This window comes from Trichosurus vulpecula, chromosome 7 (genome assembly GCF_011100635.1).
Source record: "Trichosurus vulpecula isolate mTriVul1 chromosome 7, mTriVul1.pri, whole genome shotgun sequence".
NCBI lineage: Eukaryota > Metazoa > Chordata > Mammalia > Diprotodontia > Phalangeridae > Trichosurus > Trichosurus vulpecula.
In genome coordinates, this window is record NC_050579.1 from 87128605 (window position 1) to 87143933 (window position 15329).

Genomic DNA, 15329 nt, shown 5'->3' on the forward strand with positions numbered 1-15329 from the left:
CTGTACACCAAATAAAATGCAAATTAATCTTGGTAGTCAAGACCTTCTCATAGTTAGCTCATATCTACTTTTCCAGCCTTAACTCACATGGCTCTTCCTCATATATTCTGTGTTCTAGCCAAAAATGGGCTAGTCATCATTTATTATTCTCATCCTGCCACCTCCCATCTTCATCTTCCATGTCTGCAAAAATTCTATTTCTCTGGCTATAAAAATCCCTTGTCTTTTTTCATTCCCAATGATGTGACTGAGCAAGCCACCTAAGTTCTCTGAACTTCAGACACCTCTCCAAGACTATAAATTATGAATGGATTGCAATCTCTATTGGTGGAGTGAATTCCTATACTGGTGAAATCCCAGGTCCTCAAGTACTACTTTCCCTATGAAACCTCCTTTGATCCCCAGCATTAAATGATATATTCCTCATATTTTGTATTGCATCACATTCTGCCTTAGATCCTAAATATGTGTATCTATGTTTTATCCCTCTATTATTTTGTAAGCTCTGTGAGGGCAAAACCTATGTTTTATTTCATCCTGCTTATTTCAGTGCTTTGTAAATAGTAGGTGCATAATAAAAGTTTGTTGAATCAAATTAAAGAGCACTTGAGAGTTAGGAAACCTGGCTTCTAGACCTGATTATACTTCTCCCCTAATTGTGTGACCTTGGTCAAATCATTTAACCTTTTTGTACCTCCTGTTTTTTAATCTGCCAGTTACAATATTGTGATGCCCAATTTTCCTTCATGCTCTAAAATTATGCGATTTTGTGATTGTATTATCATGGCTTAATTAAAAATTAGAAATGAACATTTAAAGAGATAATATTTTGAAAATAAGGAGCTTTTTTACAGCTGGAAAAACTGAGGCAGAGTTTAAGTGACTTGCCCATGACTACATATTTATGAGGCTGGATTTGAACTCAGGTCTTTCTAACTCCAGACCCATCAATCTATCCAATGCTGCTACCTAACAGCATATATCTAAGTCCTCTAAACATCCTGGTCAGCCTTCTCTGGACCCACACTAGCTTTTCAATATCTTTCCTGAAATGTGGTGCCCAGAATTTAACATAGTATTTACTCCATATGTGTCCTTACTATTGCAGAAGCTCATGATCTCACTTGTTCCAGTGCAGTTACTTTTGTTCTTCATCCACAGGCTGCATGGATTTTTCTGGCTTTTCTCATGGCGTTGATTCATTGAATTTATAATCCAATAAAACCCCTAGTTCCGCAACACATGAATGTCTCTCTCTGTCTTACACTCACGCAGTTGTATTTTAACTCAGGGTCAGGGCTGTTGAATTTCATCTTATCAGACGTGATTGATCGTTGTAACCTGTTGAAACTTTTGGGATGTGATGTGATGAGTGCTAGACCTGATGTCAGGAAGTCCTGGGTTTATATCCTGCCCCACTCCTATTAAATGTGTGACTATTGACAGGTCATAAAACTGTAAGATCATAGATTCAGAGCTACAAGTAACCTGAGAGGGCCCTCACTCCAACCCCTCCTCATTTTGCAGATGACAAAGATAAACTGATTTAGTGACTTACCCAAGGTCACATGGATATGAAATGATAGAGCTAGGATTTGAACTCAGGTTTTCTGACTCCCTTTCAGATACTCACTATACGCATGTGTAAAAATGGGTATAATGATACCTGTACTCCCTGCTTCCCAGGGTTGAGATGTTACCTGTGTGCTGATACATGTATATGAAACTTAAAACTGCAAAGATATATACTCTGCATGTACCTGTGTGTGTGGATGTAGCTTCTTTTAAACTATTGCCAAGCAGGATAGGGTTTTCATTTTATCAGGCCCCGCTTGTTGGAGTTCACATTATGTAGTAATTCTACCAGCTTTACTCATCTTCTTTTTCTCTGCTCTTTGTCAGCATCTTTACTCCTGAACTTTGGCTCCTGACCCATCCGACTCATCCTCTCTCTCAATATGGTATAGCAGAAAACACTGCTAGCATTTTGAAATTTGAGTCTCACCTTGACTCCTTACAAACCACGTGACCTTAAGGGCACATGGTTAGTAAATCACATTTTTTTTTTCCTTTGGGACTGCATTGCATTATCTTGAAAATTGGGATTTTTTTATCTGGCCATCTTTTCCCATGAGTGTAACTCAAGTATTTAGTGCTTGTTAAGCTTTGTCCAGTATAGAAACTAATGTGGAATAAAGAGTGAGAAAATATTTCATTTCTGACCTTATCTAGGCAACACAGGGAACTCATCTGTTCCCCCCTTTCTCGCCCCCCCCAAGAAGACATTCAAAACCCTTTTCCCAGTGGAAATGGCCTCAGATGTCAACCAGCCTGATTTATACCTGTGGAAGAATTTTCTCTCCCACATTCCACAGAAGTGGTCATTTAGCCTTTATTTGAGGGTGTATGTAGATTGGGCATTGTTAAAAATCATACCCTCTTCTATCCCAGACCATCCAACTCCCAATGTTGGAATCACATTTGACTCTTCCTACTTTGCACCCTAAATCCAATCAGTTACAAAATCCTGCCAGTTCTCTTCCCCAGTCTATCAGATTTCACCTTTTCTCTTTAATTATCTTCCATGACTTTAGCCAAATCTCACTCCCATGAATCTTGTAAGCAAATGCCATGGGAATCAGAACCCCAGATAGAATATAAATGTCTTTTCTAATATTCTAGTCCTCCATCTACTACTCCACATCTCCATGCCTATCCATAAACTTTTTTCTCTTACCAAAATTTTTTTAAAACATCTTGATGTACCTCAGTATAACTATATCTCACAAGTTAACCAATTCCTTAACCATAGAGAATAGTTTTTTCTTGTTCATTTCTCCCAGTGATTCTTCTCCTATTGAGCCTCCTATGTTTTCCTTTGCTTCCTATACACACATCTAATACTCCTACCTGTCTTTGATGTTCATCACTTCCTTCAAACCCTGTTCCAAGATTTGCTTTTAAGAAACCTTCGTGTCTAATTTTACCCCAGTGGCCACTTCCATGTCTTGCATTCTGTCTGGAGAGTGTTTTTTTCTCTAGTTATCTCATATATGTCTTATCTTGTGAGACTGTGAGCTCCTCTAGAATACTTTCTTTGTGTTTCTCAGAGCAGAGGGTATTAACAAGTCATAGTAGGACTGGAGGATCACAGATTTAGAGCTACAAGCAACCTGAGAGGTCACTTGGTTCAATCCCTTCATTTTACATGTGAGAGACTGAGACCCAGAATGTCAGACAAAGTCAGAGGGGTTTTAAGTGGCACAGCCAGGATTTGAACTCTCTTCTCCAGGATGCACTACTGACTTCCTCTACCGTGACCCAGTTTTTCCTTCTGAAGTCTTACTCCAGGCCTGGAATTCACACCTTGAAAACACCCTCCTCCGCTGTAGCCTGTCTTTCTGATTGGATTGGCTCTTCCCATTTAAGGAATCTCAGAACCTTCATTTAAGGGAGGCATCTAGATCAGTCATGGCTCACTTCTCTCTAGTCTATGCCCATTTTGTTTTTCCACTCTCCTTTTCAGCTTCTTTGTACGTATTGTGTTACCCCATTGGAATGTAAGCTACTTGAGGTCAAGGGCTGTCTTTTTACTTGCACAATGTCTAGCATGTAGTAAGCGCTTAACAAATGTTTGTTGATCGACAGTGTTGTGCCCAGTAGGTATTTTTAGCAATACTTGATTCTTGAATGGATAGTTCAAGCATTGGCCATGACTGGTGCTTGTTTTCCTTTTATACACAAAATGCCAGTTGTTTTTGTTTGGTCTTGTGCAGTTGATTAGAATCTAGATTGAAGTGATGGGTTCATCTGGTTTAATGGAGGAAGAAGCTATAGTATTTCTGTTGCCAAGACACATCAAGGCCAGGGAAAATGGAACAGAAAATAGAAATCACATCAGGAGGTTCATCATGGTCTGGGAAATTGAACAAAAGAAGGAAAATTAAATCAAAGTGGATGTGTAATTCTGCAAAAAAGTAGCCCATGTAGTTTGCTGTCTATCAGAATAAAAATGAATAGATGAGTGAGAATTTATTGTCTGCATCATTCCAGGGCCAGCGTCAGTAGTCTGTTGTCTAAGGGGTATGCTAGACAATTTTCATTCCTGGTGGGTACCCATATGAGGCAAATGTATTTGCTGCTTTTCTCATTTCGTCTCTATGTCTAATTATATCTAACATTATGGCACCATGGACACAGTGTCACAGAATAGATAGAATTCAGAATTTGGATTCAGGAAGAACCGGGTTCAAACCTTGCCACTAACACTTGCCTGCTCTGTGCCTATGTGCAAATAATTTATTCTCTCTAAGTTTCAGAAATGTCTCCAAGACTGAATTATAGCTGATTTATGATCTGCAAAGTCACAGGGGTTTTGAACATTGATATATTACTTTAGGCTGTTTTTTAGGTGGTTTCCATATTCCTGGAGCACAGTGAGCTAGGAATGTGAGGGTAATTCTCTTTTTAAAAGCTGCCAATTCTACTGAAACTGTTTATTTACCTGTTGTATGTTTAAGAAGTCAACCTCATCTTTCCAGTTTCATTCAGGGGATCAAAATATCTGTAGCTTATCTTTATGCATAGAGCTGGTACTACCTTATATTGTATTGAGAATCTATATGCAAAATGGCGCCACAGGAGGATCACAGGTAGTAGATTTAAAGCTGGGAAGAGACTTTAGAGGCTATCTAGATAGTCCAGGGCTTCTCAAACTTTGTCCACTTGTAAGCCCTTCAGTGTTTCTTAAACTGTGGGCTGTGACCCTATGTGGGGTCTCTCTCTTTTTAAGGATGAGAACCAGTTTCCTGGAGAGATTAAGTGATTGCCCAAGGTCACACAGGTAGTTAATAACAGAGCTAGGTTTCCCAGTCATGTCTTTTGTATCCAAATTCAGAGTAATTCCAAGATGTTGTAGTTATTTTTTGGTAGTTCAGTTGTATCTGACTCTTTGTGACTCCATGAACCAGAGCACATCAACAGTATCGCTGTTTTCTTGGCAAAGATACTGGAGTGGTTGGCCATTTCATTTCGAGATACTGCTTCCCAAATTATCGGTAATCATAATAGTGGTGGTAGTAATAGTAAACATTTACATAGCTCTTTAAGGTTTGCAGGGGGCTTTTCAAATATCATTTGATCTATACAACCTTGACAGAGAGGGGCTATTACTATCTGCATTTTATAGATGAAGAAACTGAGGCAGACATATTTTAAGTAACTTGCCCAAAGTCTCACAGTTAGCATCTGGGGGAGAATTAAACTCGTCTTCCTAACTCTAAGTCCTACACTCCATCCACTGAGCCACCTCCCTGCTGCCTGTGATGCTGATCTGTTAGCATGACAAAAGCATGTATACATGACTACAAATGAGAAAGAGGGATTTCTATTTGAAATTGACATGGGAGGGTGAAAACAGTTGCTTTAGGGGAGATTTTGGCAGCAGTAAATTGGGTGGATGAGAGTCAGGAAGAGCAACTAGCTGGCCCTTAGTGATAAAGCTATGAGTCAAGAGCCTGGTCTATTGTCAAATCCCTAAATATGTAACAATGTAAATATGGGGTTCTTTAAAGTAGGGAAATTCGCAAATAGGCCAGAGTAGTACCCTTCACTCTTATAATTGAATAAGCAATATAATTAAGGTAGTACAGTATTGTAATTTTTATTATATTAACTCGTTCTATCCATGAGCAATTGATAGCTTTCAAATTATTTAGGCCTGCCTTTATTCCTGTAGAGAGCTACTTTAATATCAAAACCCATATTTCATTTTCCCTCTGGACTACTTACTCCTTTAAGGAAAGGTTCTGGACTCGTGAATTCATTCAGATAGAATTCACTCTACCAATACAGCTAGGCATCGTCGCTGCAACTTGTCCCACTGAGAGGGCAGGTGATTTACTCAGTCACGTAGTGAATATGTGTCAGAGCCGGGACCTGAATTCAGGTTTTCCTGGCCCCGAAGGCAGCTCTCTATCCACTACATTATAGTAGGCCATTAAGAATAAATAGTTACCAATTGATTGACCTAAGAATGTCCTAGCCTCCAACCTGGTTTTGGAAAAGGCTTTCAGAACTTTTTGCTCTAGCCCCAATCTTGCTATGAGTTTGATCTCCATAGATATAGATGGGACTTTCCCAGGGCTGGGAAATCCTGGTCTCACTCCTGCCTTTCTTTGTACCTGGGCACTTACTTCTGTAGGTTACAATGGAAAGAATATTGGATTTAGAAAACTTTAGTTTGAGTTCCATATCTGCTGTTTACTAGCCGTAAACAAGCAGTGACTATCACAAGGAGGATCTGAACATAGCTCCTAGTCACATATATAGAGGAAGAAAGATGAAGAGAATGAGAAGTGTCAACTGTGACTTAACTATTTCTAATTTTGGAAGGGGAAGTGGATTTGTTTATGATGGTGATTTCAGTTTTAGGCATGTTGAGAGTCTGAAATGGTGACAGACAGACCTCCAAATGGAGACATCCTATATTTGTTCAGTCATTTTAGTCGTATCTGATTCTTCATGACCCCATTTGCGGTTTTCTTAACAAAGATGCTGGAGTGGTTTTGCCATTTACTTCTCCAGTTCATTTTACAGTTGAGCAAACTAAGGCAAACAGGATTAAGTGACTTGCCCAGGGTCACACAACTAGTAAGTGGCTTAGGCCAAATTTGAATTCAGGTCTTTCTGATTCCAAGCCTGATGTTCTATCCACTTCACCACCTACCTGTCCTTGACATCCTATATAGGTACTTAGAAATTAAGATGGCAGAGGGGAGATTTCAAAGTTGTCTGAATAGAGTGATAGCTGAAACCATAGGAATGTACAAGTTCATTTTTCCTTCTCTCTTCTTATGCAAACATTATAAACAAATGGATAGTCAGTCATATTCTCAGAGGCTACCTAAGTCTAACTTTGGCATCTTGCAAGTGATACCTGGTAATCAAAAAGTTAATAACGCATATTTAATGCATCGAGACCTAAGTATTCTGAGTCTCATTAGTCTGCAAAATACCTAATGTGCAAAACCACTTCCCATAGAAAGCAAACACATTGTACATTGGCATCAAGATTTTATCAGTAGCTGTAGTTTCTCCACCAACTTTTACTTAAAGTATTTTTTAAAACTCAACACTTTTTTTGACTGTGGCAGTGAAACAGACCAGAAAAGGATATTTAACACATAGCACACAGTTCCCAGTACCTAGTGAAATATTGGCATTTGCCTTCTTGCTCTAGAATTCTGTCAGACCAGAAAAGGTAAAGGGGAAAACACCAGCACACTAAGAATAAGCTAAATAATATAGCTAAAAACTTGCAAGATGTTTTTGTATAAAAGATCATCCAACTTTTGGGGGGAAGGAAAAACCAGTTGTATCTAATGAGATATAGAAAAGTATTTGTCAACTTAAAAAAACAAAGGCAAAAATATTTAATTATAAGCTCAAGTTACTCAGCAAATTAGTGACTATGACAGAAATTTCAGATTTTCTTATTGGCAATACATAGGTCTAAGTACTAGACTCCAGAGTGCTGTTTCTCTAGTAGGTCCCTGGAAAGGAAAATCCCTTAAGCCAAAAGCTCCCCTCCTCTCAAAAATGTTTATAATATACAATGTTCTGTACATAATAAATACTCAATTAAATCTCACTGATGAATTACTATCATTCATTCACTCCATACTGGAGTGGTTGGCCATTTCATTTCCAAGATACTGCTTCCCAAATTATTGGTAATCATAATAGTAGTGCATTACAGTACATAACATAATGCTTACATAACAGTAAGCATTTACATAGCTCTTCAAGGTTTGCAAAGGGCTTTTCAAATATCATGTATCAGTTGAATACCAGATGCAATGTCCTATACTAAGAAATGCAGAGATATAGAAAGTAAAATGTTGGACCATAGATAATAGACAAAGAATTTAAAGGGATGACATCTAATCCCTTCATTTTACAGATGGTGAAATTGAAGCCTAGATAGATTAATTAATTTTCCCTACGTAACATAGGATTTAAGTAGCAGAAATGGAATTTGAACCTAAGTCTTTTGACCATGGCTGCCAAGTGACAAATATTTGGGAGAAGAGGGGCAGCAAGGTCGTCCGGTAGATGGATCACCCAGTCTGGAGTCAGGAAGATCTGAATTCAGATATGACCTCAAAAACTTACTTAGCTGGGTGATCCTAGGCAAATCACTTAACCCATATTTGCCTTGGTTCCTCATCTGTAAAAAGGAGAGGTACTGAAAAAGAAAATGGCAAATCATTCCAGTATTTTTGCCAATAAAATCTCATGGACAAAGTCCGTGGGGTCATGTCAAGTCAGACAGAACTGAATGACTGAATGGCAACTTCTGACTCCAGATCCATTGTGCTTTCTACCACACAGACTCTCAAGAGAGTCAAAGGACTTGGTTTCGACCTGTTATTCTACTTCTTGTGGGACATTGGGAAACTCAGCATCTCTGTGCCTTAGTTTACTCATCTGTAAAATTAGCCTATGGATTAGATGAGATGATCTATAAGACCTCTTCCAGCTTTGGATCTTATGATCCTATAACAATCCCAAAACACATTTGAAAAGAAGGAAAGGAGTTTTCTTCATTAATGCAACCACTTGGGTAATCTGCCATGTTTATTTACTCAGTACTTTATGTGGTGCCTACCGTGTGGACACTGCAAAATATTATCTCATTTAATCCTTGCAACAACCCTAGCAGATAGTGCTATTATTATCCCCATTTTACAGCTAAGGAAACTGATGTAGGCAGAGTTTGATGATTCAGTCTGAGGTTTCTAATAAGTGCCTAAGGCCAGATTTGAAGTCTCGTCTTCCTTATTCCAGTCACTCCATGCACTCTCCCACAAAACCCAGGACTAATCATCGCTCTCCAGATGGGTAAAGAAAAGAGTGCATGCTTCTCATCACTTCAGACCAATCTTTCAGAAGGAAGCCATAGAATGAGATAACTTGTCACTACTGTAGAAAACATACACTCATTTGGTAGATCCATTGGGACTTATTCCAGCATACTGCAGAGGCCAGCAGGGAACAGCTGTGGGAGATTTTTAGTACAATTAGTTTTGTCAGTCTGTGCTTAAATTAAAGGCTTAATGAGTGATCCTACATAATTTTAATTTTAGTTTTAATTAATAAGCCTGGAATTGGGAAATGGCACCTTTTGTCTTAATATCTTCAGTACATTTGGCTTGTTTTTCCTCCTACCTCATTTATGTTCGAGGTTGGACATCTGTCCTGTTTGTTTACTCAGCCCTTGACTTTGCAGCCTCCTCTGAGAATGCACAGGAAAGACTTTGATAAATGAAATTTTGTATTTCTTGCATTTGGAAACGAAGAGGAAAGATAAATGAATATCATGGTACTCCCTATAGTGAAAGGCTCACCAAGGGTAGAAATGATTTGCTGGAAGAGCACACCTACTGTGATTAAAACACCCACCTTTCTTCTAGGATACACACATTCTAGTTAAGAAAAAGAACTTCAGACATCTTCAATGAATCAGTGTTCTAACCAATGAACCAAACCAAATGTCTGAATTGTAAGGGCATGCCTACACATGGCAAGTGTGTTTCCAGGGGGATTGCAGTCTTGGATCAGAAGGGTTTCTCACTTAGACTTTTACAATTTTATAAATGTCAAATAATGATATAGAATGAGAGATAAACAGCCGGCTTGCATGAGTGAGCTTGTCTCACTGCCCAGTTTTGAGACTGATTTGCATCCTCTGGTCCCAGCCTTCTTTTCTTCCCAGAATCTATAGCATGAGTACATCTTCTAGGCTGTAGGCTTCCCAGTGTTTTATCCACTTGGCTGCTCCTCAGTAATGATCTCCAAGTGGAAAATTTAGTCGAGGTTCTTCTGGAATGGTTTTGAATGACAGGAATGGACAGGTTGCATGCCTCCAGGACCCCAGAGAACAAATGTTTCCAAGAGGTTAAAGAAGTAAATGTCTAGTAACCAACAACTTTTCCAGTAGTTTCCACATTAAATACTTGAACTTTCTGAAAGTAGAAGGGTGGGTAGAAAGTGGCAGGGAGCAGGCAAGAATATAATATAAAAATAGTATAAAATAAAATAGAGGCAGAAAGGAAGGGAGTAAATGAGAAAAATAGTTATAGAATGCAGACAAGCCTGACATTGGTATTGATACTGCTCCTACTGATCCTTCCTTCTTCCCTGCCTTTTTCTTTGTTATATGGCTCTTAGCACATAATTTATATTTTCTTATCCTACTCTCCCCCATAGAGCATTGAAACTGATTATTGAAACTGAGCACATTGACAGAATAAAGACTTCCAAAAAGGTAGAGAAGAGGCAGCATAGGAGACTCATAGATGAATTTTTTAGAAAAAGACATGTTCTAAAAATGGGAATAAAGACAGAACCAATACAAGACCAGAGGGAGAACAGAAGAATACCATGGACCTGTTGGAATAGCTTTAAGAGCTAAGGCTTAGAAAAAGTCTGTTTTTAAAAAAGCTATACTAAAAACAAGAGAGACCCAGAGACAACAAGCATTTATTAGATGTCCAGAATATACAGAAAGAGCAGTGTGCTCTGTCTTGGGGGGGGGAATATTTAGATCTGTGCTATCACTGATGTAGATCTCAATCCATGTCTCTCCATCCTATGTGACTCTTTTTTCATGCCTTTGTATACCCTAAGTTTGCCACAGAGTATTCACTCAATCCGATGCAGGCTCTCCTCCATTTCTCTTGATCTAAAAACACAGGTCTTCTAAGTCCAAAACCAGGACTCTTACCACTGGACCTGTCAAAAGACCTGGTTTTGAGATCCTGCTCTGCCAAATATCCATTGTATGACCTTAGACCAAACGCTACCTCCCTCGGTCTCAGTTTCTTCATCTACACAACAAAGGGGTTAGACTAGCTGGTTTTTTAGATCTCCTTCAACTCTAGCATTTGGTGTTTATTTGAAATAGCTGTCTACCCCGATATTGATTGGGCTTGTCGTTTGTTTGTTTTTACCTGTAGCGGGGCTAATATTCATTTGGGTATATACCAGTTTTTCCCAGAAATTTCTTTTCTTATGGAGATACGGGCAAAGTCTCAGGGTCTTGGAATTCTAGAGCTAGAAGAGGAACCCAATTCAACCTCTTCATTTTGCAGATAAGAAAGCTAAAGGCCAGAGAAGGGAAATGCCCTAGAATTCTAGAAGTTGAAGGGTCCAGTTTTTTAGGCTAAACGATAGAGCCAAAAAGGTAGACAGGCCCAGTTACTCATGCTCAAGTGAAATAATGTCTATGAAGCATTTTGTAAACTTAAGTGCTGTATTCAGTTGTTATTATTATTTTTGTGCATGCCACAGAACTGGCAAGTAGCATAAATCTCATAAACAACAGGCTGCTATCCTCTTTGGAGACTTCTTGTTTAGTCATTCAGTCTTGTCGGACTCCTCATAAACCCAGTTGGGATTTTCTTGGCAGAGATACTGGAGTGGTTTGCCATTTCCTTCTCTAGCTCTATTTTACAGATGAGGAAACTGAGGCAAACAGGGGTAAGTGATTGCCTGGGATCACACAGCTAGTAAGTGTTGGAGGCCAGATTTGAACTCAAGTCCTCCTGACTCCAGGCCCAGCACTTTATTATGCACTGCACCACTTGGGAGACTAATAAACTTCAAAAAGAGAGGAGTGAGCTTACGCTTATAAGGCAGTTGAACCAACAGCTGTTCTTTCATTTTAATCTCTTCTCCCCCCTTCTGCCACCATTTACACAATTTCCTTTTGTGTGAAACTTCACCACACAGCTATGTTTTCAGTCCTTGACCTTTTGTCTACTTGCTAAATGGTAGGCAAAGCCTCCTAGCAACTCCCTAAGCTAAAAAAAAAAAGAGAAAAGAAACAAACAACTTTCCTTAATTAATCCTTCGGATAGTTTAATAAACCGTTTTATTTTATTAGATGCAGGTAACAAAAGGTCAGCTTTTCTTTTCCAAAACTGTGGTATATTATTGTCATGCATATTTCAATCCCATTCATGCCATCTGTTGGTGAGTTTATTGTATTTTCTTTATTGCTTAGAAGCCATTTTCTGTGGAAATCCTTGTTTGTAAGCCTTTCTAAATGTTTTCAGAAAATCGCCAGCAGCAGCATTTATCAGATATTTGGGAAGTTTCTAGTACCCAGGCACTTAATTTAATTGTTTCCCAACCTCACCTATAACCAAATACAACATATTTTGAATCTAGAAATTATACTATCATCCTGGGGCTTAGTGTTTTACACATCTCTAAGCAATATTATCATAGTGGTCATCAGATTGCTTCTGTGAATATAGGTTTTACATAAAGCAAGATATTGCAGAGGCCTAAATTAGATATTCATTAGTTAGTAGAGACAGAAGGGGCAGAGAAGAAAATATATTTATAGAACATATTTCAGTAATTAATTATATTCTGTCTTATTTTGTTATTAAGTCATTGTTTGGTTGTGTCTGACTCTTTGTGACCTTGTTCAGGGTTTTCTTGGCAAAGACACCAGAATGGTTTGCCATTTCCTTTTCCAGCTCATTTTACAGATGAGCAACTGAGGCAAAGAGGGTTAAGTGACTTGCCAAGAGTCATACAGCTGGTGAGTATCTAAGGCTGGATTTGAACTCAGGAAGATATATAAAACAGCTCTTTGACAGCAGGGGTTCCATCACATAGTTCTCTTATATTCCTCCCCAGTTCCTAATACAGGAGCAGGCATTAATCTAGAGACAGAAGGGCACCTACATTTCCACAACTTTTGGCATTTTTAACCCCACTCTTATGAATATTCTCCCCTACATTATGATATTGCAAAACCCTGGTAGTGTTTTTATCTGTTCTATTGCTCTTCCTTAGTCTCTCATATAGGTTCTTCATCCTACTCTTCTCCCTACATGTGAGTATCCTCCAACATTATGTCCTCAACTGTTTTCTATTCTCTTTGTGTTTGCTCTCCCTTAGCAACCTCTTCTCTCTTAATAACTTCTATTATCACTTTATACATATGGGTCCCCAATTTGTCAATCCAGCATTTTTCTCCAGAGTTTCAGTCCTACAACAACAGGTGCCTTCCAGATATCTACACTTGGGTGCTCTTCCTGTGCCTTCAAGTCAACTGGAGAGGTAATGTGGTACAGTGGAAAGAGAGTCAACTTTGTACTAGAAGACTTGGTTTTAAGTCCTAGCTCTGCAGCTTAATGTCTGTGTGATGTTGGGTAATTCACTTAATTTCTTTGGGTCTCAATTTCCTCATTTGTAAAATGAGATATTGGACTAGATGACCTCAAAGGTCCCTTCCTTTCTAAACCTGTGATCTCATGGTTTTATCTATGTTCAAAACAAGCCCTCATCTTCCCTCTAAACTTACCCCTCCTACCAATTTCCTCATTTTCTTTGATAACACCAACATCATCCTAGTCTCCCAGGATCCAAACCTTTCCTAACTAATTCTTCTCTTTATCATAGTCCCACCCCTTCCTCCCTCCCCCCCCCCATTCAGTTAGTTACCAAGTCTTAGTGATTTTACTTTTACTTTTGTTCCATCATGCTTCCCACCATTGCTACCGCCCCATTTTAGGGCCTCATAAGATTACTTTGAATATTGCTGTAGCACCTTAGCTGTCTTCATGCCTTCAGTCTCTGCCATCTCCAGTCCATTCATTGTTCCACTCCACCTGTGGATTATCACAGACTACGTTGTGCCTTGAATATACTCCTTTTTCATCTCTGTTCGTTGAAATCCTTCTCTTTCATTAAGATCCCCTTTAAGATAGCATCTCTTCCATAATGCTTAATCTGAAAGCCATTTTTTACTTAAAAATTGTTTCAAAGTACTTTGTCTGGCTCTCTCCCTCTCTCTGTGCCATCTCAGTCTGTTTTGTATGATACTTATTTGTCTGTATTGTAAAAGCTTTGTCAGACTTTAAGACCCTTAAGGAAAGCGAATGTGTAATTTTTCATCGTTGAAACCCACCAAGGCTTAATGTATTGCCCTACCCAAGGTAGATGCTTAATACATGCTTGCTTAAAGAATAAACTGGTGATAGTCAATCTATGTGGAGCTAGAATCCAAGGCAGAGCAGGCATATGAAATTAATTTGTTCGACCTTGGTATTAATGAAGCCAAGGAATGTATTTTATCCTCATAGAGCTATAATGAAGTTAGCTTCATTGAACTAGAATGGAACTACAGATATATCTGTTTCCATGTTCTTTGATATATGTTTGCCAAGAAGGGTAGTAGGAAGAGCCTGAAATGAAAGTGTGGATGGTTCAGCAAATCCCATCTCTGCTGAAAAAGAAACTAAAAATGCTTCCTGCGGGTGGTGACTCAGTAGCTGCTGCCAGTGTTACACAATGATGAAGCAATATCGGCTAATGGGCATAACTTGCCCTATGTACTGAGAGCATATCTTTGTGTCTGAATTGGACTTTTGGCATGAACACTTATAGAAAGAATAGGCCCTAGGATATTTTTGCCTTACCAGTATTTTTCCACTGGAAAGGAGGCAGAAAGGTAAAAAGGAAGGAAAGAAGGAAGGAAGAGAGGAAAGGGGAAAGGGGGGGGGAGGAAGATTAAGGAAGGGAAAGGAAGGAAAGAAAAGACTTTTTGAAAACCTTCCGGAGATTCTGGGAAATTCTTTGATTTGTCATCTTTCTACTCCAAAGCTTCGCTCACCCTTCATGAACACGCTCTGAATGGCTCTATTTCTTTGTGTTCTTTGGCTTGGTTGGGATCAGAAAATCACAGAATAATGAGAACAAAAGGAGACTCTCTCAAGCTTGAGATATCTCAAAAGCCTGTTGGGAACCAGCTACTCAGAAAAAAGACAACGTGGCACATTCATAAGACAGATTGATAACATACTTCAGATAGAGGAGCTAGATCCCATAAGTAGACGAGGAAAGGGTTTTTTTTAACACACCCAATCTGCCTCTTCACCTGCAATCAGAACCTTTCATTCAAACACTGAAAATTTACATTGCTTGTATTTCTTCCTGAGGAAATCAGGTCTGCGATAATGAGTAAAACTAATTCATAGATGTGGTTATTTTATTTGGAATACAAAGACTGAATGGTATTTGTTTTACAAGCAGTATTCAATCTGAAAATCTTTTAAATGCCCTGAATATAAAGCAATGCCCATATCAATAATACTACTGGCAGGGAGATAGTGAATTTTCAGAATGCTTTAAAGTCATCAGTGGTTGCATTCTTGTGCTTAATTAAGCTCTAACACTTTTTTTTTTCAACAGTTCTGAGGCAAACAATAGTTTAATTGGAAAAAACTGTAAATGAGATGTTACCA